The sequence below is a fragment of the Schistocerca nitens genome, chromosome 3 (assembly GCF_023898315.1).
Source record: "Schistocerca nitens isolate TAMUIC-IGC-003100 chromosome 3, iqSchNite1.1, whole genome shotgun sequence".
NCBI lineage: Eukaryota > Metazoa > Arthropoda > Insecta > Orthoptera > Acrididae > Schistocerca > Schistocerca nitens.
In genome coordinates this window covers 454,881,334-454,907,025 of record NC_064616.1, presented here as the reverse complement: position 1 = coordinate 454,907,025, position 25,692 = coordinate 454,881,334, and positions in this window count along the sequence as shown.

Sequence of the window (25,692 nt, the reverse complement as noted above, 5' to 3'; positions counted from 1 at the left end):
TAATATAGAGACACGGTGTGTTGGTTCTGAGCACCTATTGATTGAATCGTTGTGCACGTCTTTCCGATAATAAGCATGACTGCAATCCATACTCTGATAGAGCATGACATGTCTGCCATTTTCCATTTATATGTTGAAACTTTATTCTCGCTGTCGCAAGGAGCACTTGTTTGCCTGGGCTGATCTTCAGTTAACAATAGCTCGATATTCTTGACTGATGTCTGTCATTGTATTCGTGCTACATGTAACTTGGACACTTCTTCCCGGATCCATCTTATGTGCGGTGTGATTCTGCATGTAATAACGTGTGGTGCTGTTAATCACAGGTACGACAGCTAATGGGCAACAGTTAGAACCCTGTGATAATTCTTTAGACAGTTGTAGAACAAGTTGTTGCGCATTATAACGGCTTTTCGTTCGCTACATGTCGTTTGTCTGAATTTGCTGCAATTGTGCAACGCTTGAGGCTAGTAGTACTTGACAAATGCAGTACTAAGAGTGATTTAGTGGTGACTTAGTGGTGGTAATGAAGCCTTGGCTCTCTGTAAATATTTGCGTTTATTTCCGAGAGAAACAAGCGTTCTTTTAAACGTATTCTAACTCAGACAGGCTTCAGATTCGGTTCTTACAGGCTGTCAACCCTTTCTATAAGGAGCTGTGATGTAATTCTGTCTTTGGAAGAGACATCTAGCTATAATGCCGGCAGCTTATGCACATTGCTTAAACCCTCGTTCGGTAATGCACGAAAATCACTTTCACATGGTCGGTAGCTTTAGCAGTTTCTTTAAGCATGCCGATGTAATCAGTCGAGGACTATTGTATCTATTACAGGCCAAATCAACTGTTGACTTAAAGTTAGTATTAGTCACTGGAAGATGAGCGATTACATTGTATGCTTCACCTGTCAATGAACTCAGCAAATGATGGTTCTTAGCAGTGCTCTCTAGTTCCTCATTTTTTACGACGAGACTGACAAATGTGTCGCAAATATGCCGGAATTGCGTTACATCACGGTTAGATAATGTCAGTTTTATGGTGGACGGCTTGATGCTACATCTTGATACACTCAAGACAGACGCAGCATCTGACTAAATCTTTTCAGCTGCGTTTGCGTGATTCATCTGAATCGCTCTCATTTTTTTCGAAAACTCGAAGACTATATTTTCGAATGTTTATCTGTCCACAGCACGAGCCCCTACATCTTCAAACAATCTCTGGCAACTGTTCTAGCCTGCCAGTAACGTCCAAAGTGTCCGAATTTCCCGTTAGGTGTCCGACTGCTTAGCTGGGTGGTAATGTGATCGCCTCCCATTCAAGCGGGCCCGGGTTCGATTCCCTGCCGGGTTGGAGATTATCTCCGCTCGGGGACTGGGCGTTGTGTTGTCCGCATCGTCATTTCATCATCATCTCCGGCGCGCAAGTCGCCCCATGTGACGTCGATTGAAATAAGACTTGCACTTGGCTGCTGAACTTACCCGAATAGGGGCCTCCTTGCCAACGATGCCATACGCTCATTTCCATTTATTTACTTTTTTTTCCGTTAGGTCGAATCCGTTTTCAAACTTTAACAACCGCGCGAGGCTTTCTTCCGCAGCCGAGCGTGTGATTACAAGTTTATTTCTTAAGACTTCGTCCGTTCGTCCGTCTTGAAAAGATAGCTGTGGGAGACAACAGCAAAGCAGCAGTTGCAGTGAGCGGGAATTACAGGAAGGAGGATAGCCAGACCCGGTACTTAATTTTAGATGGGTCATTCGATGCCGCTGCAGAAGTAAAGGTAAAGCTTTAATGTGCCAAAGGACCGTGAATTTAGGACTGGATAATGGTTCGAATCCATTCGGATTGTAATGAACGACGGCAGTTGAGATAATCACTTATTATTCACAATTAGGCTAATATTTACAATCCAAAACATACACATTTGACGTTTTACATGGCGCTTGGCCAGGAGCTAAGAACAGCCGACTGACCGACAGTACATTAACAAGTGTTCTAACCTTCGCCGCGACGATTGTACCGTTACGTGCGCTTGGAGGAAAGGCCTAGTGGCCATTGTTCCTCAGGTACAAATATCTCCAGAGACAGCAGCACCCTCCAGTGGCTCCGTCGAATGTAGTGACCGAACAGTCTTTAAATCGCTCCTTATATCACAGGCGCCTTGAGTCTTATAAATGTGTGAGCACAGTTTGTCACAATCACTTGAGAGTGGTGATTGAAATCATTGTGTGCTTAGCTTACACATTATCAGTGACACAGAAACACAGAATCACAAACCGACATTAAGTAACCAACAGTTTTTTTCAAGACCGTAGTTAATTTTCCCATTGATACTCACTAGTTACTTTTTCAATTCAAATTTCGAAATTTAATCTTAACGTGTACTGCGTTTTGTCAACAACATTGAAATACATTCTGGAACTAGGCCAAGACATTTGACCACAAGATCAATAGCGAGATGTCTTACTTTTGTAACGCAACACGATAGCGACTCCGCGTGTCATGGATTCGGTTTCCGGAGGTTTGTAGTATCACATGTCTACACGCAGGTCACACAATTGCCGTAAATTACGAAGCGGTGGTTTCTGGGCGAGTAACTGATGGCCAATAGACTCCCAGATGTATTCCATTGAGTTTAGACCAGGCGAATTTAGTGCTCAATACATCAACGTGAGTTCACTATCACGCTCTTTAAACCAATTTATTACGATTCTGATCTTGTGACACTGACAATTATCCTTATGGAAGATGTTATCGCTGCCAGGGACACATCAGATTAATGTAGAGGGTGCGCAATAATACTCACGTAGTCTACAGGTAGCACGACGATTTGTATTACCACCACAGGTCTCGTGGTGGGGCCTTGTAAATGTCTCTCATTGCATAAGACAGACCCGGTCCATGTTTCGAGCGGTCTATCGCCTAGATGATGGCGTACTCGGACGGGACTATCAAATTGGTAAAGAAGAAACGTGATTAATCTAATCAGGCGACATGTTTTCATTGATCGACGGTCCAATCTCTACGATCCCGAATCCACTGCAGCCTGAATTGACCATTTCGGGGAATCAACAAGGTAACACGTAGGGCTCGTCTTCTGCGGAACTACAGATTCAACAATGTCCGCTGAACTATCTGGCCCGGAACATTTCTGTATTCATCACCACTGCACTCCATCGTCAGATTTGTCACAAATCGCCACCAATCCTGCTTTATAAAATATGCAAACTTCCGAACGTGGATGCCCAACACCTTGTCGGGTAGTCAGGATTTCACTGGCTTTCCACTACTTTCCATAGATGCTCACGACAGTAGCGCGATAACAGCTGACCAGCTTCTCCCATTCTCAGAAGCTCGTTCCCTGGCACTGGGCCGTAAGATTTTGCCTTTTGTCAAAGTCTCTTACGTCAGTGAACTTCCTCATAGGCTCTCGGTATCGTTCCTGTAATGGTTATCCATCCTCCTCTGCTCCGTTTATGAACTTTCCTTGTATCGTCATGCGTCCGCAGGGTCGCCAGCTGGTATGAAATTTCGCTGTGGACAGTGGTCATAATTTTTTGGCTCATCAGTGTATACCATATTAGCCTCCATATGTGTTTTTGCGTTGAAAGGCTTATGCGGCATGCACATGCGGTGTCAATGTTCTGTAGCAATCACACATTCAGAGCACTGTTAGTACCGCGCCGCGTGGCCGCGCGGTTTGAGGCGTCATTTCACGAACTGCGCGGCCCCTCCCGCCGGAGGTTTAAGTCCTTCCTCGGGCATGGGTGTATGTGTTGTTCTAGCATAAGTTAGTTTAAGTAGTCTAGGGACCGATGACCTCAGCAGTTTGGTCCCTTAGGAATTCACACCCATTTGAAGATTTTTTGTTCTGTTAGTGAACAGATTGTTAAAGAATCATTGTTCTTAAAAGGTACGCGTCACTATGAGGAAGTTGCAGGTACGTCTTTCAGTACTAGTTGAAGATCCTTGGTTAGAGCAACAGCGCACTTCTTTTTGTTGGCTGTGAGGTTATTCGTTATTCCAAAAGAACTATCTATTACATGCACACTGCTGCTTTTACTACTTATGTGAAGCTAACAATGGAACCTCCCCATCGCACCCCCGTCAGATTTAGTTATAAATTGACACAGTTGATAGACCTTGAAAAACTGAACACAAATCAATCGAGAAAACAGGAAGAAGTTGTGTGGAACTATGAAAAAATAAGCAAAATATACAAACTGAGTAGTCCATGCGCAAGATAGGCAACATCAAGGATAATGTTAGCTGTGGAGCGCCGTGGTCCTGTGGATAGAGTGAGCACCTGCGAAACGAGAGGTCGTTGGTTTGAGTCTTCCCTCGAGTGAAAATTTTACTTTCTTTATTTTCCCAAAGTTACGATTTGTCCGTTCATTCATTGACGTCTCTGTTCACTGTAATAAGTTTAGTGTCTGTAATTTGCGACCGCACCGCAAAACCATGCGATTAGTAGACGAAAGGACGTGCCTCTCCAATAGGAACCGAAAACATCTGATCGCAAGGTCAAAGGTCAACCGATTCCTCCGCAGGAAAACACGTCTGATATATTCTATACGACACTGGTGACGGCATGTGCGTCACATGACAGGAATATGTTGTCGACCCACCTAACTTGCACACTTGGCGGATGGGTAAAAAGATTCTTCTACCTTGCCCGATTTAGGTTTTCTTGTGGATGTGATAATTACTCCCAAAAAAAGTGATGAAAACATAAGAGTTTGTCACATAAACTGCAACAAATGAATGCAACAGTTTCTCAGTCGCACAGTTTTCCCTGTGCTCTGTCAAAACGTGTTTTTTTACGTTTCCAAATGTTTCCGTGTGTAGACCGTCAAAACCTGCATATGTCCAAGCAAATCTGAACATGTCCTGGAATTTTGGAGAGCGAAGTTGATTATGTGTGAGTACCTGAACTTTGATAATTGTCTGAAAATAAAAAATTAAACTTTTCACTCGAGAGAAGACTTGAACCAAGGCCCCTCGTTCCGCAGCTGCTCACGCTAACCACGAGACCACGGCGCTCGCAAGCTCACACTCTCCTTGATGTTGCCTACCTTGCGCATGGATTACTCAGTTTGTATATTTTGCTTATTTTTTCATAGTTCCACACAACTTCTTCCTGTTTTCTCGATTGATCTGCGTTCAGTTTTTCAAGGCCTATCCACTGTGCCAACTTATAACTAAATCTGAGGGGGTTGCGATGGGGAGGTTCCCTTGTAAGAGACGAAGTGGTGAACATTACCGTATGTACATGTTGGGGTGGTGACTAAAACAGTGGCATAATTTACGTAACTGAAGTTGTGCAATCCAGTACAAAGCGCATTATTCCCACTCTTCTTCATATATGTAACCGTGTTACATCAGAGATTCCCTTCTTTGAACGAATGAGGAGAACGTCTCATGAACTATTTATCTCGATCTTAACCAAAAATAATTTTAATGGTTTATCCAGGTACTTAGGTAAGGACCATCATAGTAAAATTAACGAAAACATAGTAAGATTGGAAAAGTAATAAAAAAGTACATTTCATTGATACACGCTACATTTCAGACAGGACAATTTCAATAAACTGTTAGCTCACAAAATTTATTGTGAATACTACTACAACAGTTACATATCATCATATTTATGGGATTCCATCACAGTTTCAAAATTACCACTGTCGCTCTCATACCAGTGATCTTTCTATAGCTTAAAATCTTAAAAATGAAACAAAGACGTCGTCTTCATACATTAGGCAACATTATTGGAAATTTCATGGAGGGAATGGCAGTGCACACTGATTTTATACAGAAGGAATATACAAGAGAATATGTATTTTAGTGGTAGGCGAAACTGATTTTACTATACATTGCATGATGCCTGTGCCACTAAGAGAAAGTATCCTGTAAGGTGATGGAATATTAATATTATGCTAGGAATTTTAAGCATGGACACTGACGAAATCAGAATATTCACATTAGGAACCTTAATAATGATAGATAACAAACGTTATCTTTAGTGAAGAGCTTATCCCAATTCAAGTGAAATATAGTTATTTCTCGTTCTCTTATTTAAAATTTGAGAATTTATTGTATGATGTGACTCATTTGACACTCTTCATTTTAAGTTGCTCTGGTGACAGCTTTGTAAATTATCTATCAAAGAATCGCTGCGAGAATACGTTTCAGCAACATACAATGTATCTGCAGCATTTTTCGAAATGAGACAGTAGTGGATTCAGTGCAAACTCACCAATGTAGTGAGTGCTGCATGGAGTCTGTATTTCATATGTCCTTAATGTTAATTTATACGAAAATTATTCTCGATAAAGTGTGCTGCCGCTAAGGGCTTCTCCTCATTTGGGAGCTGGCCAAATTGCCACTACGAATTGGCGTTTGTTTCTGTGCCAGATCGTTTAGATTCGCTCTGAGGTAATAAAGCGCACGTTTGCTTAGGAGCTTTCTTGCTGGTTTGGTGAGTAGAATTGTACGAAAATGTCTGCAAAGTTATTTGTTCCAACACCACGCGTCTTTCAAGTAAATGTCAGTAGATTGGTTTCTACATTCGAATGTACCCCACCAGATGACCTTCTAATGCTTCTCGGACTCGGTTTTATTAGTACAATTTTAGATGATGGTAGACGTCACCTTTGTCAGTCATCTTGTTGATAATACGGTTTTATACAGAGTCTTGTCGTAAATGCAGGAACAAATTAATTATGAAATATCTTTTGTTACATATGCCTCCGTTATTTACTGAAATATTTATGTTATTCTTGTAAAAATGGAACAGTAGCAGTTTACACAGCAAAACCTAAGAGTCATTTATGGGTGTCACTGTTATAGATGAAAAGGTTGGTAAACAGTCGTTTACGATCTGAAAATATAAAGAGTAAACGCTACGGCCGAAATATGCTATTAGCGTTGTGTTTCGCTCTATAACCTTCATTAAGTTTCCTCTACAGGTTCATAAACGTGTTTCTTTACGAAACTGAGACACAATTGACAGGAATTTTGTTATTAACGGGAGTACTGTAAAGAAAGCACACGAGACAGACCAACGCATTGTTGTTGTTGTTGTGGTCTTCAGTCCTGAGACTGGTTTGATGCAGCTCTCCATGCTACTCTATCCTGTGCAAGCTTCTTCATCTCCCAGTACCTACTGCAACCTACATCTTTCTGAATCTGCTTAGTGTATGCATCTCTTGGTCTCCCCCTACGATTTTTACCCTCCACGCTGCCCTCCAATACTAAATTGGTGATCCCTTGGTGCCTCAGAACATGTCCTACCAACCGATCCCTTCTTCTGGTCAAGTTGTGCCACAAACTCCTCTTCTCCCCAATCCTATTCAGTACCTCCTCATTAGTTATGTGATCTACCCATCTAATCTTCAGCATTCTTCTGTAGCACCACATTTCGAAAGCTTCTATTCTCTTCTTGTCCAAACTATTTATCGTCCATGTTTCACTTCCATACATGGCTACACTCCATACAAATACTTTCAGAAAAGACTTCCTGACACTTAAATCTATACTCGATGTTAACAAATTTCTCTTCTTCAGAAACGCTTTCCTTGCCATTGCCAGTCTACATTTTATATCCTCTCTACTTCGACCATCATCAGTTATTTTGCTCCCCAAATAGCAAAACTCCTTTACTACTTTAAGTGTCTCATTTCCTAATCTAATACCCTCAACATCACCCGACTTAATTCGACTACATTCCATTATCCTCGTTTTGCTTTTGTTGATGTTCATCTTATATCCTCCCTTCAAGACACCATCCATTCCATTCAACTGCTCTTCCAAGTCCTTTGCTGTCTCTGACAGAATTACAATGTCATCGGCGAACCTCAAAGTTTTTATTTCTTCTCCATGGATTTTTATACCTACTCCGAATTTTTCTTTTGTTTCCTTTACTGCTTGCTCAATATACAGATTGAATAACATCGGGGAGAGGCTACAACCCTGTCTTACTCCCTTCCCAACCACTGCTTCCCTTTCATGTCCCTCGACTCTTATAACTGCCATCTGGTTTCTGTACAAATTGTAAATAGCCTTTCGCTCCCTGTATTTTACCCCTGCCACCTTTAGAATTTGAAAGAGAGTATTCCAGTCAACATTGTCAAAAGCTTTCTCTAAGTCTACAAATGCTAGAAACGTAGGTTTGCCTTTCCTTAATCTTTCTTCTAAGATAAGTCGTAAGGTCAGTATTGCCTCACGTGTCCCAGTATTTCTACGGAATCCAAACTGATCTTCCCCGAGGTCGGCTTCTACTAGTTTTTCCATTCGTCTGTAAAGAATTCGTGTTAGTATTTTGCAGCTGTGGCTTATTAAACTGATTGTTCGGTAATTTTCACATCTGTCAACACCTGCTTTCTTTGGGATTGGAATTATTATATTCTTCTTGAAGTCTGAGGGTATTTCGCCTGTTTCATACATCTTGCTCACCAGATGGTAGAGTTTTGTCAGGACTGGCTCTCCCAAGGCCGTCAGTAGTTCCAATGGAATGTTGTCTACTCCGGGGGCCTTGTTTCGACTCAGGTCTTTCAGTGCTCTGTCAAACTCTTCACGCAGTATCGTATCTCCCATTTCATCTTCATCTACATCCTCTTCCATTTCCATAATATTGTCCTCAAGTACATCGCCCTTGTATAGACCCTCTATATACTCCTTCCACCTTTCTGCTTTCCCTTCTTTGCTTAGAACTGGATTTCCATCTGAGCTCTTGATGTTCATACAAGTGGTTCTCTTATCTCCAAAGGTCTCTTTAATTTTCCTGTAGGCAGTATCTATCTTACCCCTATTAAGATAAGCCTCTACATCCTTACATTTGTCCTCTAGCCATCCCTGCTTAGCCATTTTGCACTTCCTGTCGATCTCATTTTTGAGACGTTTGTATTCCTTTTTGCCTGCTTCATTTACTGCATTTTTGTATTTTCTCCTTTCATCAATTAAATTCAATATTTCTTCTGTTACCCAAGGATTTCTACTAGCCCTCGTCTTTTTACCTACTTGATACTCTGCTGCCTTCACTACTTCATCCCTCAAAGCTACCCATTCTTCTTCTACTGTATTTCTTTCCCCCATTCCTGTCAATTGTTCCCTTATGCTCTCCCTGAAACTCTGTACAACCTCTGGTTCTTTCAGTTTATCCAGGTCCCATCTCCTTAAATTCCCACCTTTTTGCAGTTTCTTCAGTTTTAATCTACAGGTCATAACCAATAGATTGTGGTCAGAGTCCACATCTGCCCCTGGAAATGTCTTACAATTTAAAACCTGGTTCCTAAATCTCTGTCTTACCATTATATAATCAATCTGATACCTTTTAGTATCTCCAGGGTTCTTCCATGTATACAACCTTCTATCATGATTCTTAAACCAAGTGTTAGCTATGATTAAATTGTGCTCTGTGCAAAATTCTACCAGGCGGCTTCCTCTTTCATTTCTTAGCCCCAATCCATATTCACCTACTATGTTTCCTTCTCTCCCTTTTCCTACACTGGAATTCCAGTCACCCATAACTATTAAATTTTCATCTCCCTTCACAATCTGAATAATTTCTTTTATTTCATCATACATTTCTTCAATTTCTTCGTCATCTGCAGAGCTAGTTGGCATATAAACTTGTACTACTGTAGTAGGTGTGGGCTTCGTATCTATCTTGGCCACAATAATGTGTTCACTAAGCTGTTTGTAGTAGCTTACCCGCGTTCCTATTTTCCTATTCATTATTAAACCTACTCCTGCATTACCCCTATTTGACTTTGTGTTTATAACCCTGTAGTCACCTGACCAGAAGTCTTGTTCCTCCTGCCACCGAACTTCACTAATTCCCACTATATCTAACTTTAACCTATCCATTTCCCTTTTCAAATTTTCTAACCTACCTGCCCGATTAAGGGACCTGACATTCCACGCTCCGATCCGTAGAACGCCAGTTTTCTTTCTCCTGATAACGACATCCTCTTGAGTAGTCCCCGCCCGGAGATCCGAATGGGGGACTATTTTACCTCCGGAATATTTTACCCAAGAGGACGCCATCATCATTTAATCATACAGTAAAGCTGCATGCCCTCGGGAAAAATTACGGCCGTAGTTTCCCCTTGCTTTCAGCCGTTCGCAGTACCAGCACAGCAAGGCCGTTTTGGTTATTGTTACAAGGCCAGATCAGTCAATCATCCAGACTGTTGCCCTTGCAGCTACTGAAAAGGCTGCTGCCCCTCTTCAGGAACCACACGTTTGTCTGGCCTCTCAACAGATACCCCTCCGTTATGGTTGTACCTACGGTACGGCTATCTGTATCGATGAGGCACGCAAGCCTCCCCACCAACGGCAAGGTCCATGGTTCATGGGGGGAGGACCAACGCATTATGGAAGATTTTTCAATATTGACAATTAATATTGCAGTTATTAACAACACGGTATTGCGCCAAGTCTTCGAATTAGATATGTCTAAGCTCGAGAGACGTATAAACGGTATGTCTTCAGTCATTTTCTTCTTTTATTACCATCTAAGGCACAGCTGCAAGATAATAGCTAAGAGGTTGCCAAATTATAATTATCTCATGAAACATCACACTAACAACGTATGGGAGGGAAATATATCTCACAGCTTTGTGAGCAAAGCTTTCAAATTTTTCGAATATCTCCCTTCGTAGCGACGCTTGAAACATTTCAAACCATTTATCTGCTTCATGTCGTTAAATATTCATCAGTCTCTCAGTCATCAAAAGTGGAATCAGTTTGAAACTATCTGCCCACCACCCAATTGGTAACCTATGCAGGCGATACCTCACTGTTATTTCTTGGTAAACAAAATGATGAGTTAACGTTGGTAGCAACTGAGGGACGACGTCAAATAATTACTTATTTCCAAGATCAAGGTTTGAAAGTTAATATCAGTAAATCTCAGTTATTGCCATTTAAACTTACAAACTCACAGGAAACCTCTATCAGTAACATAGGTGGAATTGAAGTAGTGGACACAGAAGGCTGCAGATTTCTAGGTATTCACCTAGATGAAAATCAAAGATGGGTAAACCATATCAAATTTTTATGCAATAAAATCAGCACTTCATTACATCTAATCAGCCAGTTATCAAAAGTAGTCCCACATCAGACATCAAAAACAATTTATTATGGAACCACTTTTGCACAGATTAATTATGGGATAGAGATATGGGGTTGTTCTGCCGACATACATATGAACAGAATATTAACCCTGCAGAAAAGAGCAATCAGAATTATCCATGGATTAGGGTATAGAGATTCATGCAGGGAAATCTTTGTTCATCATAAATACCTCACAGTCTACTCACTGTATCTTTACAAATTAATTACATTTTTTGTGACACATCAGAACAAAGCAACAAAGTGCTTTGATATACATGCCTATAATACAAGAAATAAAGACTGCTACTACAGACAAAGAACAAAATTAAAAACAACATACCATAGTCCATGCATTAGTGGTCAAATACGGTACAACAAATAACTGAGCTCTATAAGGTGTCACAAAGGGAACTTATTCAAAGTGAAACTGAAATATTTCTTGATTGACAAGTGTTTATATTCTTTAAGTGAATATTAATATTAAACTAAAATAAATTATTGTATATATATATATATACCATGCAAGATGCATATATATATATATATATATATATATATATATATATATATATATATATATATATATATATATATATAGTTGTGTAAAATCTGAATATTTGTAATAGGTACGATGTAACACCCAATATTGTGCCTTATTAGGTACATTTGTATCATGTATATGTAATCACACACACACACACACACACATATATATATATATATATATATATATATATATATATATATATATATGACTGTACTAAACTTGTAAAACAATGCTATGACGTTTGCAAAAGACACCAGTTGGTGTCTCCATGCAAAAAAATACAATAAATAAATAAAATAAATACTTTCCGTCAAAGATGGCATATAGTTGATAAGTGTGCCAACGATCGATAATAAGGATACAATGGCACTTCTGGGGTGCACTTCAAACTAGATGTCACATTCTGAATGTCATAGGTTTGCGTACCAGCAGGGAAAATTTTCAAAATTCGTTTCTTTGCCACTTCCAGTCACTTAATACGGTGAAACAGTGTGACAATGATGCTGTAGGCCACTTCAATATGGCGTCAAAGTTTACTTTTAAAGAAAAACAAGAAATCCGATAACATTAAATTAAAACGGCGGAGAAATAATCCTGTTGTGTAAGTTCAGACATACTGCTGCCTCTCTTAATTTCAGTTTGATGTTTATCTGTCAGCTGCAGCACATTCCTAAATCATGAGAAGTAGTCTCATTTAGTTATCTCCTCACTCATCTTCCTCACTCTGCAAGTCTGAGTATACCTGCACCTTGCTGTCAGTATCTGGTTATTGACAGGCACTTACATTGATATTTCCCGGGTACAATTTTTAAAGTAATAAATTTCAAGAAACTAATGTACTAGAGAGTACTTACACACTTAAGCACAAAGTGTTACTTCTTACATCACTCTTTGACTTGCAGAATGTATGTTGAACCACCGATGTACAGATTGCCCGTACTCTCCACCTAATATGTTCTTTGGTAGGCCATCCGGCAACCCTCTCCTCTTTTGCTCTAACTCCCTTATAACAGGTGTCAGAAGGGAGATCAAGTCTACCACTCTGAGCACATCTCTGCTTACAGCATCATTTCAACTGGTGTGAAGAAGCATGATTCCATTAGTCACAGTGTTGCTGCCTTATCATTACCAGTAGAGTGGGACATTGTGGATTGATCTGTGAGTGTTATGCCCTTTGTAACCCCTCCATTGGTGGACTTTCCCTTTTTACCCTCAATAAATAATAGTTTAAATATGTCGGTGGTTGATAAACCTTTCATGCAAGACGCAGCGCAGCATCGCTTGAATCTCCTTGTGCCCATGTGTGTGGATAATTGTAGTTTCACTGAGGAACTAAAAAAATTCATGATAGACAGAAAGAAAGAAATTCTGTCGTCACCTAATCCATCTACCCTAGTGTTGGGGTTTTCTATGTAGGCATTGGTCACATCGTTTGTGAGTGGTGGAGAGGACACTTCGTAGAAATTAGAGTTTTTCTCGAGCATTTCAGGCCTACAGCGACCTCAGGTAAGTGATTAGAGGAGCGGTTGCCGAACCTAGAGCGGTTAAAATTGACTTTCAATGCGTCTGTGTTCACAAAAAATCGTGAAAAGCTAATACACGTGGGAACTTTCGTGGATTAGAAAGATGGACAGGACACATGCCAACAGTAACAAGGTACCAGTAGGCACCACCGGAACCTGTTAATAACATATCAGTAAGGAATAGGTGCGGGTATGAGGAATTTGTGGATAATATTCCAACGATCAGTAACAAAATATACACCCGATAAGGAAGTGTATAAGTGGATTGAGTAGCTCAAAAATGGTTCAAATGGTTCTGAGCCCTATGGCACTTAACATCTGAGGTTATCAGTCCCCTAAAACTTAGAATTACTTAAACCTAACTAACCTAATAACATTACACACGTCCATGCCCGAGGCAGGTTTCGAACCTGTGACCGTAGCAGTGGCGCGGTTCCGATCTGAAGCGCCTAGAACCGCTCGGCCACAGCGGCCGGCGATTGAGTAGTAATCCAAGAAGCCTAGCAGGACACCATAGACTAATTTCTGTATGGATTACCAGCCAAGATGCCAGGGAAAATGCAAACTGGTTTCCCAGCTACCATCGCTTCCGCCATTACTCTGGTAGAGATAGAATTCGACACGCATCCACGAGAATAGAGGAACATGGCTTCAAATGGCTCTGAGCACTATGGGACTCAACAGCTGTGGTCATAAGTCCCCTAGAACTTAGAACTACTTAAACCTAACTAACCTAAGGACATCACACACATCCATGCCCGAGGCAGGATTCGAACCTGCGACCGTAGCAGTCGCGCGGTTCCGGACTGCGCGCCTAGAGGAACATGTTCGGCTTGTAAGTGGTGTACTACTGTGCCACCACTCCAGTGATACACGTAGGGGACTCCAAAACGCCAGTGTGGGAAAATTGCGGCCATGTGGGCAACAGAGAGCGACTGTGGATAATTTACATGATCTAGACATAGTAGGCTGTATTGTTGCACACGTGCATTAATTGGATGAGAAAGTACTGAAATCACTGGGTAGTGGTTCCAGTAAATACAGGCGCTGGCTAGCGGGGCGCAACGTCAGTGCCATATATTTACGACGTGGAGTAAGATATGCTGCAAGATTGCTTGACGGCTTGCATGATGGCTCCTGAGCAATCACCGTTGACTATTAAACTGCTTACCTGCAGGGAGCTTCGCGTGTTTTTGGGTGATAGCTCCAGTGACGTTTTCCTTGCAGAATTCTCTGATTGCTCCCTATGCTGGTCATTCTGGAGTCCTATCGGCATCGACGTCACAGACCCGAAGACGAGGTCACGCTGCAAGTGCAGCCTCAGTTGAAAAATTGAAACATAACATCAGAGTGCCTTTTAGTTACTACTGACGTCTCGATAGTGGAGGAAAGAAAGCAGTATTGCCTTAATTTATGCCTTGAGGATGGAGCTGTTGTTATAAGCTGAGAAAACTGCCAGATATTGAAACAAATATCTGCACTTGAAACTTACATTTTACCACCTGAAAAGTTGCCACAGGTCTTACATGGAGTGTTAGCTGTTGAAGGCTTGCCCGATGGCCAAATTGTCTGCTAGCCAACATACTGCGAAATTTGCTTCTTATGACACGGGCTCAACTGGCACAATAGGGCGATAGAAAGGGAGATTTACATTAGACATAGGAGCATAAGTGTCAGCAGCTGGGCTCTTCGGATACGCCAGTGTACGTCTACGTAGTTGAACATTAAGCGGAGTAGTTGTAATGTTGTAATGTCATTGACGTCAGCAAGGGTTACTTTAACTTCAGGCACTGTAACTTTCAGTTCTCGATGGATGTACCTTGCATGATAGACAGCGGTTACGACGTTGATCTTGGGTTAGATTTCCGTTGTTCGTATCATTAAAAATTTGACTTAAAGTGGTATATTGTGGAGCTCGACAGCGCTCCATTCTCCATGGACGTCAATGTCACTGGTACCAAACTAATTCGAGATGAAGTTAAAGGCCTTAGCGCTATCTATAATCTGCGATCATGGTCACTCTAGTTCAACTTCCGTCATAGGATTCCAGGAGGAACAAGTAAGATAATATGGTTGGTTATGGTGACTGAGCTGCCAACCAACGCATTTCGTTACATAAAATAGACAAGAGACATCTAAGGGTCTCCTATGAAGAACTAGATATTTTTGTTCATATAACGCTATTTGTTAATATTTTGCAAAATGATGAACTACAAACGAGAACGTAAATGTCTTCAGATATATCTCCAACGCAGAATGATTGTTTTATTAATAATAAGAAGGAGAAATGTCTTGACATCATTGAATAAACAAGAAATGCCAAAATAATCATAAATTTTAATATGTGCCATGACAGAAATATGCCTACACAAAAATGTATTAATTAAGGTTTCCATCAGAGTTGCATTTAATTTTTTTAATGACTACTTAAGAACATTTTCGTTCATCCTCAATCCATGACCTACATCAGAACGAATAATGTTACTAACAAAATATGAAACACAAAATTTCCAAATTTTCAAATCTTTTATGACACTTGCATTTGTTATGTTTCACTTTAGATAATACATTTATTTTTACATCAGATCAATATAATAAATGTTATTTGCCTGTATTGCGATTATCTCTGTACATCCAGCAATTGACAGGCATCTTTATTTGTTTATACATTAAAATCTGACATTGGCATTCAGTGGTTTTTTATATATTTATATACTGTCCCTCTTTATAATATTGTCAGATGGTCGAATTTCAACAGATTCTTTTAAAATACCTTCCCAATAGGGATAAGCAGGAACAACCATTCGTGTCTCTTCATTTCAGACGCATAAAACGTAACACAAGAGCTGAATGATCTTAAATTTGTTTTTAAGCAAATTGGCTACACTGACATACAGATTCGTCAGTATTTTCCAATTTGGACCTTTGCGGGAACCATTAGAAGGTGCACATAAATCGGTAGCTTTCTTACCTTTTCCTTGGATCATATCATCGAAAATAGGAAGAGTTTTAAAAGGAATTGATATCAAAAGCGTTTTTGTTCGCCAGCCAAGATAAGAGCGCTCCTTGGCTCAATAAAGAATCACTTGGGATTGAGGGAGTCTGCTGTGTACAAAATCCCCTGTCATTGTGGGAAAGCTTATATTCGTCAAACAATTCGTACTATTCAGGAACAATGTGCTGAGCACACACGTTCGTTTCAACCTGAGAAATCTGAGGTGGCAGAGCACTGTCTTACGGAGGGATATAAAATATTTTGTAAAGAAACACATAATGGTTGCTCCTGCTTCTCGCTATTAGGACTGTGTTTAAAAAAATTGAATTTCGAGTATATGACAATCTTATAAATAGATACAAGGGCTATACTTTAAGTAACATTTAGAAATCCGTTTTGTCAGACATTAGAAAACAACGGTCTTCGACTCAGGCATCAGGATAATTTTTGATAGCGATTTATCGACTTCGCCAGCTTCCACCACAGGGGAGCAATATGTCCACTAGCGCTAGAGGGCAGTGAAGACGATTTCTTGCGCACACATTGTTGGTTTCCGTGGCGTGTAAAGGAGCTCCTAGCAGTATGAATGCAGTTCCGGCTAGCTAATGCAACAGCTTCCTCAGTTGAAGATAAACGGCTCAAAAAATGGTTCAAATGGCTCTGAGCACTATGGGACTCAACTGCTGTGGTCATAAGTCCCCTAGAACTTAGAACTACTTAAACCTAACTAACCTAAGGACAGCACACAACACCCAGCCATCACGAGGCAGAGAAAATCCCTGATCCCGCCGGGAATCGAACCCGGGAACCCGGGCGTGGGAAGCGAGAACGCTACCGCACGACCACGAGATGCGGGCGAAGATAAACGGCCAGGTGGACCACGGAAATATTGTGTCAAGAGGACTTCATGATCCGGCTACAGAACCGAGGCGAATATTATTAATATGTACCACAACTGCGGATTTTGCGTGCTGTCTTTTCTTTTGGACATGCCCGAAAGAACAGGCACCACTTTTTCATAGAATTTTTTTTCGGGTGGGTCTGAAGTACCCCCCCCCCCCACTCCCTCCTTCATTGGTAATGTGCGCTTTGGAAAATGCGTTAGTATTACTAGGACGAATGTGTCAACCAGTGAACTTCGAAACACATAAGCAGGGAAAGGTACTTATGAACAGAAAAAACTTCTCGATTAACTTTCCTCATCTGATTAGAATATAATCTCAGATTTTGACTTTTTAATTCCTGTAACAGTAAATTAATAGTGATTTTTTTCTAAATATAGATAATTACCTCGTTCCTTCTTAGTTGTACGAAGTGAAACTATGTACGTAAATGAATAAAAGCCCGTCGCCCAAGGAAAGGAGATTTGGTGACTAGGCTTCTGAGGCTGACACACGTGAGAATGTCAGAAGGTTTTTTGAAGACGAAACGAGACGGCGGCTAACAACAGGCATGTAATACAGCGAAGACCCTAATATGTTGCTTTTCTGGTGGAAATTACGTCAGCATTGCTTTCCAAACCCTTGTAGGCTGGCACACAAGATTTTAGCTATCCCTACTGCTACTTCATTTTTAGCGATTACTTCAGGAGCCTACGCGTAATGAAAATAATCTCGATAACAAATGATAACCTCTTAGCGGCAAATAATTCTGAGCAAATAGGGAGCTTAATGACGAACACAGAATTTAGTGAATGTAGGGCTTTCGTAGAGAGATTAAACATGCAAATCCACTAAAACTGAAAGAAAAATGTAGCTATTTAAAAAGTAGATAAAAATTATCTTGACGTCTTCCTAAGAGACAGTCTCCATTCCTTCCGTATCAGCTATGTAAACGTCGGGCAATTGTGGCTCAAATTCAATGACATAGTGTTAACGGCAGTTGAGAGAAACGGAAATAAATACCCCATTGATTGACAGAATATATCAGGACACTGTCGGATAAGCAATGACGAAATCATACCAGAACGCAAGACTCCAAGATTGGCAACGGTTTTAAGATTCTCGAAACTTAATACGGACTTCAGTGCGAGATACTCTTAATATTTTCCTCAAGGAAACTCTGTCTCGAAATCTGGTATATAATCCAAAGATATTCTGATCGTATTTAAAGTATACCAGCAGCAAGACACAAGCAATACCTTCACTGCATGTTGGCAATGGTTATGCTTCCAACGGCAGTGTTATTAAACACGATTTCCCGAAATTCCTTCGTCAAACTAGCAACAATTATACATCGTGGTGAAGATGGGTGCGGACATCAGTTCTGTTATGACGATTCACTATCATTACTGTAGAATGGCGAAGTGATTGCAAGGCATGAAACTGGCAACGAATAATGACAAACATCCCACTGGGGCAGAGCGACCATTAGAGAGGTCACCTCCTCCATCCTAAGCAACAAGTTATTGTGCCTATCACTCCATATCATGCTAGTGCTGCATTCTAATCCTACCAAGAGACTCGATGGTCAGTGTTGAACCGAAGAACGCGAGGAGGTGCTCTGTCGCTGCTGGTCAGTGACGCGGTCTTCTGAGTCTGTGGAACTCAACACACACATCACAGGCCGCCTACTAATGACAGAGCGTGCTTTTCCCGCCAGCGTGATTTCGCTGCATTGGCAAAACAAAAAGAAAAAAAAATAGTTCTACTCTCTCAGCGTAGACTTGGAGGGCCACCAACCACGCAATAAACTCACAGCCAGTGGTGTTTTTTGGTACGCTTTCTGAAGATGTTATCTGCGGCTGAAACTTATGGTTCTGCATGTCTGGAATAACGATTCTCTGATTTCCCTTACACCACCGACGAGATTTTCCTGGCCATCTGCGAACGTGCTGTACTGTCCGCGTGTTGGACTGGGGGAAACACTGTCGAGGTTGCGTTCTTAGCACCGAAAGTGCGTTTTACCATATTGTCCTAGTTCTGTGTGGTCTGTGACCCGGCAGCTGTCCATCTTTTCGCACACCGTCCGTTTTTGTCGTTTTCTCCCTGGCGTGAGCTCGCTGCCCAGCTTATGAAAGGACAGTGGCCCTGTGTCCCAAGGAAACGATCCCTGTGGTGGTCTCTATCTGGTTCGCACTCGCCTGCCCCAGACTGCACTATACCTCAGAGAAAGAGAAAAAACAGAAAGCTAGTACTGTCGCTACAATCACTGCCATATTCGTGCTTATGATTGTAAGTGCAGTTGTCTCATTCTGCATAGGAATGCAGGTAGTTAACAATAGTGCGGGTTAGCTTGGTCGCGGGGTGCCTTAAGCATTAAGCCACTGAGCCTTTATTGAACTTATTTTTTACCAAACAAACAGAGTTAAAATTTTGCACACTTTAGTACCTGAACAAACAATTCCACTGAATCTTTATTATTTTCAAACAAATCCTGCGACGGGCCAGTGGATTTTGGCCATCAAACAATTAATAATTTAAACAGTTACAAATATTTCTAAACGAATCTTAAGAAGGAACAACGGGTTTTGGCCCTTAGGACAATTAATAATTTAAACGGTGACTAAAACTTTGTTTTCATAAAAGAACTCTACGCATATATTCCAGGCTTGCAATTAGAAAACACTTTGATGTATAAAGTCAAAAATACAGTTATCTAAATTGTACATAGAGTGGCATTAAGTTACTCAAATTTTTGAAACCCAAAATCTCTAATTAGCATGCCACTGTGTAAGTAAGTCAGAACTATAATGAACAACTCGCAGCCACAATTTACTTTACACTCCTTGACCAAGTTTTACCAGTTTCAAAACAAAGTTACTAACCCAAACTCTTAGTAATTAATTACTGAAATACAAACGCACCCCAACTGCATCATTAATATATGCAACGATTTCTTGAGTTTACATCTGATGTTACTTTTCATGCGGCTGTACACACAATGGTTCGGTGACACACTTTCAGGAAAATGGCGTCTGCTCTGTCACACCTGGCTGAAGTACACATTCTCAGTCAGCCAATTGTACTATGCGACAGTGTGCCCACTCCCTGTGCCAAATTACCTTAACGGATACAATTACAACAGGATTCTACAACAGAGAGCGAAGCACAGTTAATTTACACATTACAATGAGGTAAACCAGTTATACATGAATTCGCTGAATTTTCCAGGCCGGGCATGCAAATGGCTGAAACGGTAGCGAGAAAAATTGACTCTTAAACAAGTCACGACCGTATTGTTTAACACCCCATTAATACAGAGAGCATTTATTGTTCAGTGCTCACAGATTGCATGCTGGTATCAACGCATTTGATAAGCGCAAAATGCAATTCCACGCTTTAACCCGAAAGCTCAAAATAACAGCCTATAATTCATCACTCACACGTGGCCTCCTAACCTCGAAATGACTTTAAGAGTTCAGTGAACCTGAAGAAACTTTATCCGAAATGGAATACTCAGCGAGTTCTCACCGTTAATCAAAGGGCGGAGACGAGAACAAGACCACAGCCTTCAGCATGGTGCTGCTTACACAATCGCCCATTGGCCAGCAGTAGCATATTTCCATTCTTCTGTTTATGTTCTGGTCAGCGGCACTTATGAAATGTCGTGTGACGAGGGCCTCCCGTCGGGTAGACCGCTCGTCTGGTGCAAGTCTTTCGATTTGACGCCACTTCGGCGACTTGCGTGTCGATGGGGATGAAATGATGATGATTAGAACAACACAACACCCAGTCCCTGAGCGGAGAAAATCTCCGACCCAGCCGGGAATCGAACCCGGGCCCTTAGAATTGACAGTCTGTCGCGCTGACCACTCAGCTACCGGGGGCGGACAGCGGCACTTATAAGACTGCCTGTCCCGCTGCCTGTCCGTCTCGTACATAGACACACGTTACCCCGACAATCGTAGGCTTCCTTCACTGACCAGCGTACGCACCGCTCTCTTCTAAAAAGTCGAAACAAGACCCTTTTTCCTCACTTGTGGCCCGCTTAAAACTAGTCCAGACCGCACCCTCTCGCTACGAGTTCATTGCGTGAGTAAAGCCTTTGACGGTACAAACCCCCGTTACTAGATGAATAGGTCTAGTATGCCAGGATTGCTTTCTGGAGAGCGAGCGCGCGACATGGTGCGCCGTTCGCGGAAGCAACGGGTCGGCGGGATGGCTTCGCTGCCTGGCGGCCACATGGCCCGCAGCTTGGGGCATTGTTTGGTTTTTCGCCCATTGCGCGAAAACTATGTAACTTACGGTGAAGAGCGATGCGGCAGTGGATTGTGGTCAGCAATATGCACCATCTGAAAGATCGATCTTTGTTTTAAGTCACGAGACACAAAAGTTATAGTAACTTGAAAACTGTTTAATATCACGAATACTGAACAATTAATAAAATTAGTAAATAACAAGTTACAGAGATGAGCAACGGCTCATTAAAAACGTCTCGTCATAATGGGTTGAGTGCCGTAGTCGTATGTTAAGATTCATAAATAATTAAGGTCGTAAAGAGCAATAAACAAAGTTTGATGGGAAACTGTTTATAAAATTCAATAGAAAATTCATGACGTAAGGAACAACACTATATAATATTTTCGATGGCATCATATGTATTTTAAACTAGTTAAGTTATACTATATACTTAACTTCAATTAGTTTTCATTGTTTGAAAATTATTATTAGCATTTATCGCCCATAATTAATTAAATACTATAGATATGAAGATTTTGAGCAGCGCAATGTGTTGATCGCTATAGATTACGTCTAAAAACAGTGCTATATGCAGTCCTATGTTAAAACTGCAGCACAGATGTAAACAAACAAATTTGCACTAAGTGGCGAAATTTTGCAAAAACTAAAACTTGATTTACGCGCGATAAAATAATCCTAGAAATTAATGTAACATAGTAAATAAGGTTTAATTTTTAGCAAGGTTCCGATGGTGTAATTATTTCTGTTGAGGGATGTATGTGTCAAAATTTGTAACCTTAACTCGTGAGATTGGTACTTACATAAGGAAAGGGGGGGGGGGGGTTAGACATCGGAGCCTATATAAGCAAACGGCCATCTTGGCCAGGGGTCAGTCATTCGGCAGTCCGTGAGCGTGTGGGTGGCGGAGTTGGCCGATGGGTGGCCCATTTGGTCGTTTGAGTAAGAATTTTTCGCACCGATTTATTTCGACAAAGAGTATTATTTAACAGTGCAAGTGTGCAAGCATATATTTGGAGTACTGGAAGTGCTACGATTATTTGTGTGAGTACGAATTACGAGGTATTCATTGGCGTACGTGAACATGTGGCGATCTGTGATTTCGCGCCAAAACTGTTAGAACAAAGAGGACAGTGGAACTTGTGGTTCTGTTCTAGTTGATTGAGTAACTTTCGATTACAGCACCCTACATTACTGGTATTGGGGGCTTGGAGTCAAATTACGAGGGGCGTTCAGAAAGTAAGCTCCGATCGGTCGCGAAATGGAAACGACTATGAAAATCCGATAAAGCTTTGCACAGATGTGTTGGGTAGTGTCTCTAGTATAACCCCAGTTAGCATCACGTCGCTCTTCTCATTTCTGAGCTCGCAGTGAGTGCGTAAAGACGTCTAGAAAATAGCGTCTGCCGCCAAGTACGAGGGCCTGGTGAGAAATTTCGCCAGAAGCTATGCAGCTAACATTACATAACTGTCGTGCTGTTTCTTCTTCAAGACAATTCTCAGCCGCATTCTGCAGGGGCAATGAAGATGCTCCTGCATCGTTTTCAAATGGAAATGTGAGATTACCCACAATACAGTCCGCAATTGTCTCCCCCTGAGTTTCATCTCTGGTCACATGAACCGCTGTCTTTGAAGACAACATTTTGACACAGACAACGAGGTGTAGGCCAGCGTGGAGAATTGGCGGAAAGCACTGGCGGCTGCCTTCTATGATGAGGCTATTGAAAAGTTGGTACAACGCTATGACAAAAGTCTAAGTCAGAACGGCGACTACGTAGAGAAGTAGCTGAAAGGTGTAGCTAATTGTTACAAGTAAAACATTTCTGATGTTCACTGTGGTTTCAATTTGGCAATCAATCGGAGCTTACTTTCTGAACAGGCCTCGTATTATTAAAGTAAAACTGTAAACCATCTCACCAGTGCTAATTTCATTGTGTGAAAGAAAAGGACTTATGATAAAAACTTAATTGAACGGTGTCGTAGAAAATGATTTTGCTATAATAATCGCCTAATTTTTGTTCCCTAGCATAAACTGTACTTACGTCTGAGTGAATATTGATTCAAAAACTATAACTAATGCGCGAGTGTGGAACAGTGTACTAATGCACCAAGTGTGGAAATCGTCCCCTGAGACTTACGTCAGAACCAAAATTTGCACTAACATTTTTTAACGAACATTTGTATATGCACATTCGTGTGAACTCTTGAACTGCACTTATTGTTTGCCTCGTCGCAAGCCTACGTGGGAGAGAAATCGATGCGTACGTAGCAATATAGCAATATCCCCCTCCCTCCCAAAGGTGATGACTGAGTGGGGAGAAGGACACCCCATAGTTTCATACCACATTACACATGGATGGCCTTTTCTGCACATCCCAGGTTAAGCTGGCTCAAGTGACCTCGAATTTTCCTATGCGTTTGCTGCTCTACAGTCTATAAGCTCACAGGGGACAGTAACTTAAAAATCTTGTAAAAATCTGGTATGGAGCCACAAAACACGGAAGCCTTTTCTCCGTGGTCCCTTGCATGCTCTTACTCTGATCTCTGACTTTTTTTATGGAAAGTGTGCCACCCACTGCCACTGACGTTGCATAGTGTTCCCGATTGCAGTTCTGGGCTTTTCTATGATGTGTGAGAATAACATTTCTCCTTGCTGCTTCCCACTTGGCCCTCACATACTTGGGGTCGGCATGCTCTGGAAGTAAGTAATTAGATGACCAGAGGTTGCGTAGTGGGGAATTAATTTCAAATGAAAGCATGAGCTTGGCCAGGGTTGTCTTTTGTGCTTGGTGGCAAAATGTGCTGAATACCAGACTAAGCCAGTTCAATGACCTATCCCACCTCTTTTGCGACCCGGAATGATTGATTATGAGAGCAGACTTTCAGTTCCTATTTATATATTCTGTAAAGGAGGGTTGAGGTAACAAGGCGACACCTTGTTATGTGCCTAATAGCATTGTTAAAGCAGAATCCTTAGAACTCCCGTGAAGTTATCGCTAGCCAACATTCTGTGTGAACCAAAACTAGCAAAAATGGTTGGAAAATGTTGAAAGTTCAAAGCAGTTGTGGTTCCCTTACTCACACTAAGCCACTCGAATCACGTAAATGCGTCCACAACAATCAATACAAATCGATTTTCACCTTTAGTGTGTGGTAGAGAACTTAAATAGTCAATGAACAACTTGTCCAGTTGTCATAACTCTCTGGTGGAATGCAAGAGACCCTTCCTGTTGTTAATATCAGGCCTCGTCTGCATTCATTCCCCGCACCTACCAACCACTTTCTGTATTTTCGCGCTCATATCCTTCCACATTAGATGTTCTCTGATTTTCATTCTCGTTTTATGGAGCCCCAATTGCCCGCTGCACAGCGATTGATGAAGTAACTTTAGACAGCTGGCCCTAAACTCCTGGTAAGGCACATTTTCAACTTTCCATCATAACCGGTTAGGTAACGTAACACACCCTTTTTCAACCAAAAACTGGGCATCCTTCCTCCTATTCCCTTTGAATACCACCTCACTCATTATCCTTTTGCTGCTTGTCCTTAAGATGGGCGGAATCTCGGTCAGGATGATGGGCTACTTGGGAATCCAGCACCTCTGCTCCACCCACAAATGTCGATGCCTCCTCTCCCCTCCTGTCGCCTCTTCCACTTCTGGACTGAACATCCGAATAAGCGCATCAGCCACTTGATTCCGAGGTACCTTTATATGTACCGCATCGAACTTGAAAGCTGATATATGCACTGCCCAGTGTGCTACCGTGCCTGTTTGGTGTGGCCGGGCTAATATCCAGCTTAAGGTCTGATTATGTGTTTCTAGTTTAAACCTCTTGTGCTCTAAATAAAATTGGAATCTCTCTAACGGAAATAACATCTACATCTACATTCTACATTCATATTCCGCAAGCCACCCAACGGTGCGTGGCGGAGGGCACTTTACGTGCCACTGTCATTACCTCCCTTTCCTGTTCCAGTCGCGTATGGTTCGCGGGAAGAACGACTGTCTGAAAGCCTCCGTGCGCGCTCTAATCTCTCTAATTTTACATTCGTGATCTCCTCGGGAGGTATAAGTAGGGGGAAGCAATATACTCGATACCTCATCCAGAAACGCACCCTCTCGAAACCTGGCGAGCAAGCTACACCGCGATGCAGAGCGCCTCTCTTGCAGAGTCTGCCACTTGAGTTTATTAAACATCTCCGTAACGCTATCACTCTTAGCAAATAACCCTGTGACGAAACGCTCCGCTCTTCTTTGGATCTTCCCTATCTCCTCCGTCAACCCGATCTGGTACGGATCCCACACTGATGAGCAATACTCAAGTATAGGTCGAACGAGTGTTTTGTAAGCCACCTCCTTTGTTGCTGGACTACATTT